This window comes from Pleurodeles waltl, chromosome 12 (genome assembly GCF_031143425.1).
Source record: "Pleurodeles waltl isolate 20211129_DDA chromosome 12, aPleWal1.hap1.20221129, whole genome shotgun sequence".
Taxonomy (NCBI): domain Eukaryota; kingdom Metazoa; phylum Chordata; class Amphibia; order Caudata; family Salamandridae; genus Pleurodeles; species Pleurodeles waltl.
The window spans coordinates 617,783,589-617,797,736 of NC_090451.1; the positions used below are offsets into that span (position 1 = coordinate 617,783,589).

General features: G+C 45.0%; 1 protein-coding gene across 7 annotated transcripts in view; it reads left to right on the forward strand.

Moving 5' to 3' along the window:
* Window positions 1–14,148, forward strand: part of ARHGEF2 (Rho/Rac guanine nucleotide exchange factor 2) — a 575,049-nt gene that overhangs the window by 463,755 nt on the left and 97,146 nt on the right. The window lies entirely within an intron of this gene.

The window sequence follows — 14,148 nt, forward strand, 5'->3', positions numbered from 1 at the left end:
GCAGCAGCGCCCTCTTGCCCCATTTACAGCTACTTACCTCTGCTCTCCTGATTACACGTCACACACGTGATCACCCAGTGCAGGGTAGATCCAACATGCAACGTGTCAACTGTGCGCAGCAAGGGGGGTCATAACATTATGACCGGCTCCCAGATGTCATCAAGGTGACTAGTTGTGGAGTCAAGAATATTAAATCTATACTACATATACTCACATTGAACATGTCTATATTGTTGCCGTGTCGATATTGTGATATACAACCTTTAGTAGCATTGTGAAGAACAGGCGCTTGGAAACCTCCAAACCAGAAGGAAAGCACTGTCTGGGGAATCTTTACATTATAATTTGAGACCCTGATGGTTGCGGACTCCACCGCCTATAGACTACTCCAGCTGCTTGGTAATCTTTAGAAAAACCGTGCACATGGCTACTCCTCAGTAGGACCAACTTTCTCTCGAGGCCCAAGAATACTGTTTTAGCACCAACAACTTTGTTCATGATCCGAGTGAAGATGGTTGTCACAGCTTGAATGTCACAAAGTGTCCTTAGTAGAAATGTTTTCCAGCCTCATCTGGGAGGATGATTGTAACTCTCAATGATGTTCCTTGGTTTAACTGAGTTGCAGCAGGCATGAAAAATAAAGAAGCTAACTACTTTTACGTCATCATCGCTGTTTCTGTATCTGCCGGGGAAATGCTCATTGCCTTGTCCGATTGGTGTAAAATCAAATTTCCCCACTTAGATTCTTGGAGGAGGTGTGGAGAGACTAGCAGCCACTTCATTGTGGTTTGCACATACTTGCCAGATAAATGCCTATTTATGGTATCTTAGTCTTTCCTTTGTAAACTCACAAGCAGAAAAGTTGATTAAAGAGGAACTCCATCTTTGTTAGAAAATAAAGTGCCTACTCGGCAGCTCTTACTAGTGTATTTAGTTGTTTTTCTAATGGCCCAGTGAAGCCTAAAATGTGCATGGCAGGGTTTGCTGGTGGATCCTAAGTAAATGGCACTTGTTCTTTACCATGAGGTCAAACTGCTGCAATCGTCACTGGCGACTTGGGGGTGAATAGTGCTGGGTCGAAGACTGAAGCAGTTTGGACGTTGATTTTACCACACTTAGGTTTTGAGAATGAAATAAATATCCCTTATGATTTGGCTGAATTACGAATATTTCCAGAACAGATTCCTATTGAATTCTGGTGTATTATAAATTGATGATAAGCAGTGGAGATTGAGGAAAGAACACACGGAGGCTGCTTTCTTCAGTACCTTGAAATAGCTTCACCCAGACCCTCAAGGCGGTCCCTTGAGACATCTCCCCCCAGTCCCTTGAGACATCTCCCCTCAGTCCCTTGAGACAGCTTCTTCCAGTCCCTAGAGACAACCTCCTCAAATCCCTGGAGATCTCTTAAAACAAATGTCAATTGCATTCTCCTTTTTGTTGAGCTGGCCACATGCCTGTTTTTGCCCAGAGAAAAGAACACAGCAATTGTTTTGATGCCTCTTTTGCAGTTTTTTAATTTGAGGCTCTTCTTTGAACCAATGTGTGTGTATCCAGTGCATTTGGTTAGGTGATCGTGGGTCTTATCTTAACCAGAGTCTGCATTAGTGCATTGGATTAGACGATCTCACATCTTCTTCGATTCGGACAGTGTGTCAGTGCATCAGGGGCAGGTTATCTCAGACCATTTTTGATTCCAAGAATATATCAGAACATCAGAGGGAGATCATATCAGATTTCCTTTGATCCAGACGGTGTATCAAGGGTAGATCATCTCAGAACGTCTTTGATGTGGATAGTATATCTGTTCCAAAGGAGTAGATCATCTCAGATTTTGGTTGGTCCAGACAGTCTATTGGTGCATTTGATCGAGCATCTTGTATGTTCTTTTACTACATGAGTAATCGAAGAGGACTGATTGCCATTGGAAAGTTCATCAGGTAGGTCTTCTGTGTTGACCTAAAGGCAACCACTTCAGAATTTAACTGGGTGAATAATTTTAGAATACTTACTAGAACCTATTCTCTGTCTCACTTAAATGGCATCAACAGTTTCCATCAAATCCAGTGCCCACTGAAATTTTTTCCAGAAGTAATTCACTTTTATGGCTTTCTGCTTTTTGTTATGGGTTTTGACAGGATAGCAGCTGTGAAATAGACCTATCAATGTACACAGAGTGGGCTTTGGGTCCACGCATCTCACCCATTGTCTTTCTCTGACCAGTCTCTTTTAGGCCTTGGCTTGAGACTTCGTCAGTCACAGGTTGGCTCACATCACCGGAGTATTCATATCTCAGCAGATGGTTTTGGCTCTTTGGGCATAGTTTTCCACCCTTCAATCCAGTGTTTACATGGACCTTCATGAGGGACTGCTTTATGGTCTCTCTGTGCTCGCTCTCTCACGTGTGTGTCACCTTAATGTGCTAAAATTGCACATGTCAGTACATTAAATTCTGACCTAAAGGCTTTGCCAATACTTATGTATATTGTGTTGAACTCTTTTGAAAAGCATCTGTTTGCACCATATCTTATGTAGTAGTCTAGAGTGTGTACAACACCCAGTAATAGGGGCTCCCTAGTATATGTTGTCTCTTTTCATTGAGGAGAATAATTGTTGCTATGTCTCCTCACAGATGATCATCTTTTGAGCCCCAAGGATGTAGTTACAGAATCTTGCTTATCACACCTTTGACTGGCCAGGTAGCTTTGCTCAGGATATTATAATCTCTTAATTACTGTTTGTTGGAGACCTTTAACCTTATGTTAGCATCTGAATACCCCCTTTTCATGTTCTTTTTTGTAAACATCACAGCAAAGTGATGGACAGCACATGTAGCACATGCATTTATTAAAGCTTTGCAAATTACCTAAATGTGTCTCTCCCAGAATCCTTGAAGCAGCCATAGTTTGAATGATATGTCCGTAAGTTTAGGAATCAACAGATGATCATCACTAGACTGAATAGAGATGCAATTTATTCATTGTTAATTGTATCTGTTTCTGTAACCCCATGAACCACTATTAACGTCACAACACCATGATTTTGCATGTAGGGGACCGCATTGAGACCAGTCATACCCCGTGAGAGCTAGAAAATCACCATTGCAACATTAATCACAGAAATGACCCAATACTCTATGCAGTTCTTGTTAGAGAAATGATGCCGTTCTCCGGTCGTATTTATTATTCATCGTAAACAGAACACAGCAATATAGAAACATTTATAAACACCAGCTTTACAAGCAAATCATACATTTTCAATTCCTACAAACATTGTCCGAGTCGTGTTTGACTGCCCCTCAGTTCTGATCTCCCTGTTTGAGTTGTCTTGGACCTAGGAGAACCCCAACCCTCCGTGGTTGGTTCCATACGTTGTCTGTGCAAGGCAAAACCCAACTGCTTCCTCAAGATAAAGAAAGCTCGGGCCAGCATAAAACTTGTCCCACAAAACCACTTTGCCAGAGTCACTCAATGAGGTATCCCCCTGGCAGTCATTGGGGGATGGGCCGGGCCATACCTGAACCCCTCCACTATATCTGCAGCATCCACCAGGGTGGCATAATGTGAGGCAATGAACACTCGGTATAGTGAACATCACCATCCCTTCTCTAGAGATTGTGTACCCCTGTGCCAGGTTGAACCACTGGCTTAAGGCCATTTCCTCTCAGATTCACCTGCACTTATAAACCTGATGCCAAGGTTGTCCCCTTGTTTTGTGGCCAAACACAACTCTCCCACCACAGACCTGGGCTCTTCACTGACAGGGCTCTCCTCCTGCTCTGGTACCTAGAGGTGCGAGAAAGGCTGCACTACAGAAGCCACCAAGTTCTCCCCAAAGATCTCAGTGCCCCAAGCTAACAGGTGAACCCTATGCTATGAAACAGAGAGACTCCCCGGATTCAGCCATGGGAAATTGTTTTATGAAGAGCCATGTTCAGTAACCACTTCATCCTGCTATTCAAACACCTCACAGACTCATTGAGTCCTCTGCCGCACCGACAACCTCCACACCCTTCTTTGGACAATGTGAGGCCATGCGATGACCGCATCTGCGCATTTCTTGGCCAGCCACGAGATTGCTATCAACACGTTCTCCAATAGGGCTCCTCTGCCCAGGGTTGCTAAATTATTGCCACCCATGGGAGGGATGATGAGTGCTGGCAGCTGATGCCCCCTGCGTGTCAACACCTCTACCAGGTGACTTAGGCCCTCTAGAGTGAGACTTACCTACTGGCCAAATGGAAATAAAGACCAGTCTCTGCTGTGTGCCCGCAGTAGTCAGTCTGTGAAAATATAACTTGTGCCCCACACACAAAGGAATGACCAACAATCCACAAGTTGGTGGGAGCCGTGTGCCGTAATGAAGAGCTGAAAGAAGAAAAATTACATTACTTGAGGTGTCAGTGGTGTCATCCATACCTACATCATATGAAGCTGCATATTGTGTTTCTATCAATCTTATTTCCACCTGCTGATTCTCTTGACCACCTCTGGGTTAAGCCCCACTCCGCCATTGATGTAGCTGCCCTAGTTCCAGAGGAATGTGAGCTGAAATGCCCTGGATCACAACCTCCTGGAATTTAGTAAGTGGGATACCATTGGCGCGAACAAGCCTGGAGACTGCTGGCCCCCGGGATGTATCTGTAGGAAATCGTGCACTGCACCACCAGATACCCCGCTATTCCACTACTTTTCTCAAGATCACTTGCTCGTCCTTTCCTATTTGGTCTGTCTTAGAGCTGGAGTACGTCCCCCACCCAGGATATGTGACTGACCCGAATTGCCAATGGGCATCGGGTTTGGCCCTCGCCACATTCTCAGATACACTGAAGGCCCGGTAAAAGGCGATGGAGAAGGCTGTGGTGAACAGCGCAACCTCGAGGGAAGAAATGCAAATTCTATGCAGGTTTCCTATTATGCTCCCAAATTTGTCCCCATCTGTGAGACGCCTTTTGTCAGCACTTAGACCGACCAACCTCTCCCATCCAGTGAGGGCTTGCTTAACTAAAAAGGAAAGTGAGAAAGCAGCTCACGTGTTGCTGGTTGGCGGGGTGCATCAACAGTTGTCAGGGACATCCAGGCAGCAAGGTGGCAGTAGGTAAGGTAGCTCCCTATTTAAATCACCTGTCCTGCTGCAGCTGCCGTCCAGGTGACGTCGCCAGCTCGCGTGCAGCCAGTGGCATTCGCGGATTTGAGAGAAGCTGCAACCATTGGCCACTGTCTGGACTGGTCATATCCAGCCCACACCTGTCCCTGGTGACCCCGCTTGTCATTTTATGTTCATTTTTGGCAGACTCCCCCCTTTGCTCTATTTCTCTTTTCTCTTTGCTTGCACGTTTCACCGCTTCATCTCTTATGTTATTTTTATCCTGCCTCTATTTGAAATTATTTTTGTCCAAAACATCTTATTTTATGAAACAGAATAAAACATACAGAAATAAAATAAAAGTCCACAATTACCTATGGGTATGAGAAGCTAACTGCAGTACCATACAGGAGGATAGCAAATATGTGCATGTTTTCCTTTTACTTCTTTTCTTTTACCATATACTTGTATCTTTTCTTTCTTATTGCCTGTTTTTTTCGTGTTTTTCTTGTTCGCTTCTTTTTTTGTCTGTCTACCTGTTTCGATTCCCCTCCATTCTTCTGTTTCCCAGACTCGTTGTCTCTGTTCTTGGATCTCTTCTGCAGATATGTATGCGCACACATCCTCCTTTTCCCTGCACCATATCTGCTTGCTTAGGGTTTGTTAATCTGCTGTAACCCATAGCAACAACCAACTATTACCGTCGTTATTTTGGGAAACTTCCTTCTCCTGGAGCATTTGACAGTCGTCGACAGCGTAGCCTGCTTCAGCGGGTCTAAGCATTTTACAGGAAGAACATTATTATGCCATAGTCCTTTCTGCAATCCGGAGGCCATCTGGGTGCACTCCCTATATCCATAGGAACCTTATTATTGACCAGTGGTTCCTGCAGCCTGAGGTCTGTCTAGAGAAAAATTATTCTGGATTCATCGAAACCCCATTGTAGAAAACCTGTTGTTTCTGCATTCCAAGCTGTACACAAGAGAGTCTTCCTGTAGAACAACAGGGACCTCCTTGTTCACCATGATCCCAGCAGTGTGAAGGACAGTGTAGAGCAAGCTTCCTCCAGAGCTGCATGGACCTCACTGTTCACCATTAACCCAACAGTGTGAAAGCCATTGGAGAGCAAGCTTCCTCTACAGCTGTAGGAACCTCACTGTTCACCATTATCCCAACAGTGTGAAGGCCAGTCGAGAACAAACTTCCTCTAGATCTGATGGAACTTCACTGTTCACCAGTATCCCAACAGTCTGAAGGCCAGTCTAAAGCAAGCCTCCTGTAGAGCTGCAGGAACCTCACTATTCACCATCATCTCAGCAGTATGAAGGCCATTCAAGAGCAAGCTTCCTCTACAGCTGCAGGAACCTCACTATTCACCAGTATCCCAACAGTGTGAAGGCCAGTCGAGAGCAAGCTTCCTTTAGATCTGCAGGAACCTCACTGTTCATCAGTATTCCAACAATCTGTTGGCCAGTCTAGAGCAAGCTTCCTCTACATCTGCAGGAGTCTCACTGTTCACCAGTATCCCAACAGTGTGAAGGCCGATCGATAGCAACCTTCCTTAGATCTGCAGGAACCTCTCTGTTCACCATTATCCCAACAGTGTGAAGGCCAGTCGAGAGCAAGCTTCCTCTAGCTCTGCGGGAACCTCACTGTTCACCAGTATCCCAATAGTCTGAAGGCCAGTCTAGAGCAAGCCTCTTCTAGAGCTGCAGGAACCTCACTATTCACCATCATCTCAGCAGTTTGAAGGCCATTCAAGAGCAAGCTTCCTCTACAGCTGCAGGAACCTCACTTTTCACCAGTATCCCAATAGTCTGAAGGCCAGTCGAGAGCAAGCTTCCTCTAGAGCTGCAGAAACCTCACTGTTCACCATTATCCCAACAATGTGAAAGCCGTTAGAGAGCAAGCTTCCTCTAGATCTGCAGGAACCTCACTGTTCACCATTATCCCAACAGTTTGAAGGTCATTGGAGATCAAGCTTCCTCTAGCTCTGCAGGAACCTCACTGTCCATCAGTATCCCGACAGTCTGAAGGCCAGTCTAGACAAGCTCCCTCTAAAGCAGCAGGAACCTCGTTATAGGCTACTTATTCCAGAGCCTTAATGTTCATCTAAAAGCAAGGTTCTGTAGATCTACAAGCACAACTTACACAAGCTGCTCCTGGAGCTTTGGGGCCACAGTATCTGAGAGCAAACTGACCATTCAAATACTATTTAATCTTCCATTTCTTGTCCTTGAAAACACTAGAGTAATCACATACTAATTGTTTGCAGCCTCTCGCCCATTTCAGAGCAGACTGCCCTCTAGAAGATCCTTGTGCTCATCTCAGTTAATTTTCTAGAATATGATCCTTCGAAATTGGTCGTCCCTATTGTGCTGGCTCATATTGAGAGCAGTCATACAGAACATCCTTTCCTCTATGCTCCTGCTTGCTTGTCCTGTCCAGGGAGAGGCTAGGGTCATTCCTGTAGGAGAAACCGCATAAACTGGATGTTCCCACAAAACTGGCCTGGTATTACAGCGCTAGACTGAGGTGACTGCCTTTACCCCTGCATGCCGTCTTCAACTGTCCGTACGAGTGAACTGTAGCAGCGCAATAGTGCTGTTTTTTTCCATTTAATGTGGCAAGAAAAGTTAGGTTGGGAGTTTACAACTGCTAATAGCTGTAGCTCGGAGAAATGCGAGACCCTATTGCATTGCAAATGCTTGTTTCACCAGCTGTCCCAACATATTCTGGGAAATTTAGCTTATGTCCCATTTTTTTGAGACGGTCGACTGAAAAAAAAGGTGAGCTGTGCCTTTTTATGTTTTCCGAAGGAAAGAGAGATAGCATGTTATAAGAAAGCAAATTGATTAACAGGCATAATACTGGCTTCAAAATTGCCTTTGATTTGTGTTCTTTGTGGTTCTGCTGTAATTCTACACTGATGAGCGCTGTCATTCTGTGCGTTCATTTGAAGTAAAATTGTAGTCCTTCTGTTTTTGTTAAATGTCCTAGTATTTGGCTTTAAAATTCTGGACACCCAAAGTTTGTCTAAGAACTAGTGATTGAGCTTGGATAGGGAGCTGTCCCCCAGTAGTCAGAGACATTCTCTCCACTGCTTCTTACTTTAAATAATGAGGACTGTTATCCGTCTGGGACTTCTGTGTGAAGCATCTCAATGAATTATGCCAAATGTTATCATAAGGTTTCTGAGAACCAAAAAATGGTGTTGGCACCCATCATTCCCACACCAATAGGGTACAGCATTGCTTTGTGACTGAATGAGCGGGTGGGACTCTGTGTCACATAAAATTGGGGTTGGCTGCACCCAGGTGAGTTTTATTTCCTCATGTCATGATATTGGCTATTTGGTGTGTCATTCCACCTTGCACTAAGTGCTTCCCTTGGTATTCATGAGGGGCCAGTTTAAATCTAAGATGTACGCGCAATCATGAAGCTATTTGTCACATTAATTACTTTATATCCTGTAGGCCTTCCCTGTAAAACACAATCTTAATTTTGCTGTTTTTCCCCAGCATTGAGAAAGACCATTAGGCTGGCCTTTAATGCAATACATATAGTTTCTGCATGCAATATTGGCATGTAAGCAGCATTTGTGAATGCCTGTGTTTACATAAATTGGCACATTAAAGCCAGACTTGTTGGTTTTGCCAAGCCTTGTTTTTGTCAGGCAGCCAACCAGAAAGATAATGACCGCCTACCCCTCCCCACTAGACCACCACCAAACCAATAAATTTTGTTCCTGTTGACCAGAGATGGAATTATTTTGTAGACTTAAAATGGCAACACGCTTCGTCAAGTCTAGTGTACTGCTTATGTCTGACATGTCTTTGTTCACATGCACTGACATCGAATGGAATCTAAGCGCCTTGTCCTAAAAGGCCCCCAAGTTGCAGCTACAGAACACGAGACAGCAGTCTGCTCTAGTGAGATGGCAGTTTCTATCTGATAAAATCACAAACCATGTCAAGAGATTCAGCAGTCTATTTTATGGGAGCTGTGTGGCTTTTATTTAGCCAGAGACCAAATTTGCTTTCATAAGGGTGATGGAAAGAGGGAATATATATTTCTCGAATGTTTCTGTTGTGAAACTGATGGCAGCCATTGATCTGCAAGCAAAACTTCCAGATCAACGGTAGTACTTCCGGTTGACTTAACAGGTGACTTATTCAGTTGACGTTTGTGGTGAATTAGCCTCTCTTACCACATATAACCCAGTGAGCACTGTTTTGGGGAAAGCCTGCACTCCCAGCTCTTTATACGCGCACACACACACCCTACTGTGCTAGCTGCAACGCAGATGGAACCTTTATCTCTATCGAAGAATGAGGTACATCAGCTAAAACAAAACCATCATTGACCAACCCAATGTTTCTGATATTTGCTGCTAACCTTTCGTTTTGCCAATGCTTATGGTGTGTGTTCTTTTTGTATAATGGCATTTCATGTATAAACAAGCATTGTCCCATAAGTATCTACATATATGTTTTTATGGAAAAGTCCACGTTGCACCCATAGTCCATGGCACTGAGGAAAAGTTCTTATTGTGCGGATGTGGACAATGTGCGGTCACTCGCAGTAAAATGCTACAACAGATGATGGTTTGAATGCAGAACAAATCAAGCCATTCACCCCCGTCACGGATCTGGGTTTAATCCATCATTCTTTTTGCTGGCCATGCTGTTCCAGGCCAGGTCACAGTCAAGCAAGCCACTAGCTAAAGTGGACTATCCCTTTGCCCCATCGTGCATCGCTGGTGAGTGAAAGCAAAATGTGAATGAGACTACTCCTAACCAATGAATAAAGAAGGCTTTCTGAAACCCCCGTCAAGTATGAATATATCTCTAAAGGTTTTGGTTAACGCCAGACTTTTAAATAAAAAAAAAATGGCTGTGATTTGTTTTGGCTTTCCACGTGTCTTGTGAGGAACTGTTGAAGTGGGCGATTTCTTTTGTTCTCACTGGCTGTTTTTACTGTGGAAAGGCTGATTTGATAGCTCATCGGGTTAATCAGTTTGCCGCAGAAATATGCAGTCTGAAGATCATGGTTTCAGTTCTTCGCAAACTAAGACATTCATCCTTGTGAGAGCACTAAAGGGAATATTATTCACTTGGGTAGCCGGAAATCCGCAGGATTGTAGGGATAAAAAACCCCAGTTGTCACTATGCTATTTATTAATGCTTGGAAACACGTTGGCAAATCAGTTTTGCAGTTTGTACCAGTACTCCAAAGAATACTGTCTTGCAGCCTATTGCCTTAGGAAGGAGCACGCGCTGGAAAGCCGGCAAGCCGGCCAAACATGAATTATTATTTGAGTTGTCACCGAATTGAGTGCTCTGTAATGCTTGGTCAGTCTGGGGAGTGTCTCTGGCCGGCTCCTCCGGCTGGTGTTAGTCAGTTACACACTAGGCCGGTGCATTTACAAGGATGGCAGTCCTAGCCAGGGAAAGACTGTCCAGTGGCATGCTCTACCTGGCACTGGGCTACCTAACCTTTCCCGAGCCTTACATTCCATTCAAAGGCACCGGCCTGCCTGCAGATCTCCGGGCTTCCCCGTCCGCTGGCCGCCTCTGGCCGCCTCTGGCCGCCTCTGGCCGCCTCTGGCTACTGTGTTAATATTTCTGCTGCATCTACTGGCATCGGAGCAGGCTGAGGGTCTGCTAGTACAATGGCCCCTTTCAGACACGGGTGTCCGGCCTCTGCTTTAGGAGGGAATAATCTGCTCTGGTGACGCCGCCTCTGGGCTGTGCATTTCCTGGGCCCGGGCTGCAAGAGATTGTCTCTCTTTCCAAGGCCTTTTTTGTAACTTTTGGGCAGATTCAGTAGTTTCTTTGTTATGGTTCGAAGTATTCGGTGATTGTGAATTGCACCTGTGTCAGTGGTTGGCGTGTAGGGGAGGGTGGGGGCGTTCTATTGACGTATTTGGTGTACACACACACACACCGACCCCCACCCGTCCCCACATGTGTACATGTCCAGTTTTTATCTAGCGCTTACAGGTGGTAGTCATGTTCTAAGCACTCTCGGCTCTGACCGACAATTAGTTGCAACACAGGAAGGTAAATTATTTTGCCGTGGGCTTGTCCGGGAAGCCGGAAGTAGAACTCCTCTTCCACATCCACGATCTCGCTCCCTCTAGAGCAGAGGTCTTCAAACTGGGGGGCGGGCTCGCCTAGGGCGGCCTGAAGTGATTCCAGGGGGGGGGCCTAGATTCTGGCCAAAATAAATATTATACAGATAACAGGCCTTTATTTTAAGCAGGAGGATTTTATTGCAGTTTTAAAAAGGTAACAGTACATAACTGCAATGTTTAAATAGGTTTAGACATATTTAAACATTGCCATGTTTATAAAATAATTGTGAAAAATTCTGAGGGGGGCCCAATGATTTTTATTTTTCAACTGGGGGGGCACGGCATTAAATAGTTTGGAGACCTCTGCTCTAGAGTATCACCGAGGAACGCCTCTGCGGTCTTACCTGAGCGGCCTCGGCGCTAGCACAGAGAATGTCCTAATCTGCTGGTCACAAAGTCCAGTCCGGCGTGGGGAACCCAGCCTTTTCATTTTTGGAGGTCGTAAAAGGCGAGCATAACGTTAGCCGGGGCTGTTAATCGTTAAGCATTAACCAAGGCTGTGACGTGCACTTTTATAAGGCTTCGAAACATAGCACGCAAGAGGAAAGAACTGGGCTTTTGCCGGTGAAATGTAATTTTGACGAGCACTGCGCCTTTCAGCGCTACGCGCCCTCCAAATTAATTTCAGAACCTTAAAAGTGTTGCGGTTTGAATGTATAATGCATTCGTGTGCGGCGCATATACTTTACCTATCACCCCCAATTATGTTTATTTAAAATCCTAAAGAAACCTGCCTGAATCAATGTGGCAACTCTGTTAACATCCAGTGGCGCCTTCTGTGATATACCCACTGGGTGATAAATTGATTTAAAAAGTTGGTATTGTACACACCTGCGACTAATAACTGTTTGCAACCTACATGTCGCCGACTCAGATCCCGGGGAAACTCGGCCCTTTATTCTACTAACATCGAGTGAAGGAATTCCACTGCTCTTTAATAGCACATGTGTCTTATGTACCTTTCGAGGTAAAGGCCTGTGAATGGTTCAGTTATCCAGTGGGACCCTTGTTGGTAAAGATCTCTGCAGCGAGTGCGTTGCCCCCCTCAGTAACGTCACCGCTTTATGATGGCTGCCATATACTGCAGTCTCGGTGCCACCACAGTCAGAAAGGCCATGCGCGACCATTTCGGGGGTACCAGTGCCCAAAACACACTTCCTTAAAATAGCATGTTTCCCAAGAGCCTTATCTGCCTGTGTCAGTGAGCTCATCCCCATTGGCCCAAGCTCCGCCGGTGAGGTCATTTCCGCTGGCGCGCCCTCTGTCACTTTTTAGGAACCGCTCCATGGCAAGCGCGTTCAAGCACTGACTGTCGCAGATAACCACCAGTTCTGAAGCTAAATTTGTATTTTCTAGAGCTACAGAAGCAAAGCGATAAAGTCAGGCCCTGCTGAGCGAGAGAACCGGCCAGGGAGGAGTTTCCGCTCTATATTTATACAGAGGGAGGAAAGCAAATTATATTTTTTTTCCGAGACCGACGGCGATGCTGAGAACCAGGTTTCTAAGTACACTTTACAGCGCCCTGATAGACAACAAAGCCCAGCGGGAGTCATGTTCAACGATTAGCGCTTTATTTTCTGAGAACTGGCCTCTGGGCGCAGCCCTGGCACCACTGCCACGTTGCACATGAAATCTGGGCAGTGTTTCCTTCACGTGCCAGCTGGGGTGCGGGTGCAATCGGGTGGTTTGTCTAAAGTATTTTTTCATCAAAAGCTCCGGGCACTGGTGTGCCAGGATGTGGTACGTGGTTGGCACAGGCGTGCTGCCCACACAGTGTCGTGCAGCTGAAGCACGACTGACAGATCACCGCTATTGTTTTTTGTTTGCTTGTAAACACGAAATGCGAAAACCACCGCCATCTCTGCGTTTGGTAGGCTTCTTCTCAGGGGTTGTTTTTTTACATAATTACCAACGGCCCCATATAAAACATCGTCATTTCCTGCGTTTTTGCACACATGATATTTTAGTTGAATAGTTTTGTTTTGTTATCGAACATAAGAGTTAAAACCCCAGTGTTCTAAATGTTGCAAGGTAAGAACTGCCCTGATAGCTGTCTGAACCTTCCCCTGACTGTGCAATTGCTGCTAGCTTGACTTCTGATGCTTGACAGGCCCGTGTCCTACCCGTACCCAGGAAGTTTACCCTAGGAAATGAGGTGTTATTACTTCAGCACATTCTGACCGGGCGTTATTCAGTTTTTATGCTTCTATGGATGTTTGTGCAATCCGAATAAAGAATGATTTGACTTTGGTGGGAACACCCTCTTGAAGGAATGGAGTAGGGCAAACAAATTGCACCAGTACAAAGGGGTTTCACGGTGGGCTACCCCATGTGTAAAAGTCAGGTTTTAACATTTCTGCTTATGCAGTAGTGGTAACTATTTGCACATTAAAACCCCACAATAGTCAATAATGATAAATATACGTGTGATGAACTCCAGGGTAACTCTGCGCTTGTCATGAAACGACGAACAGCTTCCAAAGACTGCTTTCCAGAACTTACAATTATCTATTGTAAACATGTCTGTCAGAAACAATATTGTTTATAACTGACTATATACTCAGATTCTGAGGAAGACATATTATAACCCTAGCCCCCATCCACGCCTGGCAGCAGGAAAGCATTACTTTGTATAACTAGCATTACGCAGAGATCGGTAAGAAAATATCTACATTTGCGATACATAAAAATACGTAAATCGACAATTCAAAGTCCACTGCTGTACTGTATATCTGACTGACGTAACCTTTGATGCTCTTGCAATGTTCTAGCGTATAGTGCTCCAACACCTCTGGGTAATGTCTGCTGTACATTAAACCCCACAAATAAATAAATAAATAAATAGTGTCCAATCAATGGGCAGCTGAATGTAGATCGTAAACCACATAAACCTTGGTTGCTGATGAATAACGTCTGTTCTTTTC